Here is a 3,320-nt window from a genome sequence, read left to right as displayed (position 1 = left end):
GTTCTGGAAACCGCCCCTCTTGTCGCCTGTGCGTAAGTGCAGGCTCTTTTTGGGCAGGCCCTGTAAAGGTGGCCTCCCTCCCCACACAGGTTGCAGTTCTTGCTGGCCTTACAGTCCTTTGTCTCGTGGCCCTCCGTCTTGCAGTTTTTGCAGACCACTGCAGTGCATTGGGCCACCACATGCCCAGGCTTGTTACCTCTTCTGCATAGTCTGGGCTGCCCCACGTAACTCAAATAACCTCGGTTTCCTCCAATTGCGAACACCGAGGTAGGGTGGAGGAATGCTCCTTCCTTGTCCACCCTCAGCTTTACCTTGACCTGCCACTTGCTCGTCCAAATCCCATGCAGGTCCTTCACGTCCACGCAGTTCCCTGCTCCTTCGACGTAGCGAGCAAGGAAGGTGAGGACATCCACTATGGGCACATGTGGGTTGAACATGTGCACCGTGATCATCCTTTCTTTCTGGTTTGGGAGGGTGAAGAGTGGCTGCACCTTCAGCAACGACAGCGGAGCTTCATTCCCCTTCTCCTGGAAATCTTTCATAAACTTCTGCCATCCCGTCGGATGCATGAAGGTAACATCGAAGTATCCGTTACCCGGGAAGTCCTGGAGGCAGTAGATGTCTTTGGCCTCAAACTTGCAGGTCTCCAGCAAGACCTTCTTCACGAACAGGTCTCGTGAGAAGGGAATCCCCTTGCTGAGGTCCTTTACACTAATCCTCAGGGTATTGCGGACCCTGTCCTCTCGCTCCAATTGCAGCTGCCATTGCTACGATTCTACACCGCAATCTGCAGCTCTTGTCCTTAATGGACCGCCAGGACTGTTCTAACAAGAACAGATAGCCCCTTTCACTGTTCTAATAAGAACAGATGTTCTCTTTTACCACTGATAAGAACAGATACTACACTTGATCTTGGCCAAAAGGCGGAGAAGCATCCACACTCTCTGTCATTTGCTGTTTCTTCACTCTGCCCAAGCTAATTCTAAATCTACACCACGAGATGCTGAGCCAAGATCAATCGCATGCCTCTTACAGATGGGATGTTTTGATGCCTTTACAATATTTAAAAAATGCCTAATTTCTCTGTATCTCTGTCTTCCTCCTGACCACACCCCCTCTCCCTTAAAAACACGTCTGGTCAATTGGCAGTAGATCCACGCAGTGTCACTGGATCCATAATGCCTTGCGGGCCCGTTGGGCACTGTCTTGGAACAGGTGCTGTGTTCATGGGCTGCACGTTAGACATGTTCTTCCGCAGTGAAGCAAAGGCTGGGATGATTTGGGTAAATGGTGTCTTCTAGTTGCAGCCCCAACTGCACCTCTTTCTCCGACCATCCCAATCTCCACCTTAGCAGAAACCAAGAACATGAGTGCCATTGACATCAGTCACACATTTTATACATCCACTGCTCTCCACACTGCAACAGTTAAACTGTCTGATATTTGCAAACCTGAGGGCGCAGTGAGCTGTCAAAGGGGAAATGAACTGTGTGTGAACCACCATTATTCACAATGTCCACCACCAACCAAAGTCTCCACCACCATCCACAATCTCCATCACCACGTCCTCCAACTCTGGCCAGCCCTATCTCCTGCAGATGTCACTGTACTGATGGTAGCACTCGGGCAGTTTTCGCTGCCTGAGAGTGGTGTCTAACACCCTCCTCCAGAGAGAGGAAAGTGTGCAAGTGTGTGTTGGGTTGGGTTCGGTTCGGGTGACCTACTATCTCCGGGTGAATGTTGTACTAAACGTAGCAACCTTGGAGGGTTGGAAACAATTAAACCTAGACTGCTGCTCTTTCCAAGCCTGATACATCTAACAAACACTATTCCAAACTTGCTGCCGGACTACATCCCAAAATATTATTTCCGTAAGGAAACAATGTAATTTGCACATGAATAAATTCCAACTCTCAATTTCACTGTGGTTCCATTGATATACTACCCACTGACAGAAAAAAGTGGTTCCATAGATTGGTTTTGAATATTACGCTCATTCTACCGTCAAAGTGAGACAGCTCACCACGCGCTATATATTCCAGTGCCTTTCTGTTCCGGATCCTAAACAGAATCAGCATACCACCTCTGAGCCACACCATTCCAGTGACAACATCCCCAGGTCACTATTGATTTATTAAATTTCAATTGAGAGGGGAAAGATTTAATAGGGTCTGAGGGGCAACTTTTTTCACACAGACAGAGATGGATATATGGAACAAGCTGCCAGAGGAGGTAGTTGAGACAGGTACTATAACAACATTTAAGGGGTGGAAGATTGCAACCTTCACGTGATCGGCTCGTTTCAACGAATGCAATCAACCTGGTGTGCACAATCTAATAAGATCAAATAGAACAAGTTGTCTTACAACTTTAAGCTGTGCATGCCATACGCAAGAAGAAGAAGACAACATTTAAAATACTTTGGGCAGGTACATGGATAAGAAAGGTTTAGTGGGTAATGGCCCAAACATGGACAGGTGGGGCTAGTATAAATGAGGCATCGTGGTAGGCATGGGCAAGTTGGGCCGAAAGGCCTGTTTCCAAGCTGTATGACTCAATGAAAAATTGAGTTAACATTCCTGATGGATGAATTTTCACCAGAACTGGTTATTACTGTCACAAACAGTAGATTCAATGTTGAGTCTTGAGGGCTGGAATGTGCCCGGAAGGAATGTACAAGCATATGACTTAGAGCAAGAGAAAGTCACTTGGCCTTCCCTAGAGGATTGCTCTGCCATTCAATAACATCATTATCTGATTTTAATCCCAATTCTGATTCCCAACTACCCCTCTTAGTTACCAAGCATCCAAGTACCTCTTTCTGAAAAATACTGAAAGATTCTGCTTCTACTTCCCTGGAGAAAGAGAGTTCAAAAGGAGACACTCATCTCTGTCTTAAATGTGCTAGCTTCATTTCTATACAAGTTCACAAGTAGAAACATCTTTCTTCACATTTTCCAAGCCAAGACCTCTCAGGATCTTGTATCTCAGTCAAGTCACCCTTCACTTCCCATTCTTCTAAACTTGAGTGGATACAAGTCCAGCCTGCTTTGTCTTCCCTCATTATACAACCTGAAATTTCAGATATCAATCTGGTAATCCTTTGAACTGCTTCCAATGCATTAACATCTCCCCTTAAAGGAGACTAACACATTCCTCCAGATGTGATCTCACCAATGCTTAAATAATTGAATACTAACCTCTCATCTTCAGTATTCCTTTCCCCTTTCAATAAACCACAACGGCCCTTTACCTTTCACAATTTCTTGCTCTACCTGCGTTTTGTGATTCATGCTCTGGGATGCCCAGGTCCCTCTCAT

General features: G+C 46.1%; 1 non-coding gene across 1 annotated transcript; it reads right to left on the bottom strand.

The window, feature by feature from the left end:
* Nucleotides 1-749: 749 nt before the first annotated feature.
* LOC116975699 lies at nt 750-936 on the bottom strand. The gene has a single exon (XR_004412702.1). It is a non-coding gene; the product is annotated as a U2 spliceosomal RNA (small nuclear RNA).
* Between the last annotated feature and the right edge of the window lie 2,384 nt (nt 937-3,320).

This window comes from Amblyraja radiata, chromosome 7 (assembly GCF_010909765.2).
Source record: "Amblyraja radiata isolate CabotCenter1 chromosome 7, sAmbRad1.1.pri, whole genome shotgun sequence".
NCBI classification, from domain to species: domain Eukaryota; kingdom Metazoa; phylum Chordata; class Chondrichthyes; order Rajiformes; family Rajidae; genus Amblyraja; species Amblyraja radiata.
This window is presented reverse-complemented; position numbering and strand designations above follow the sequence as displayed.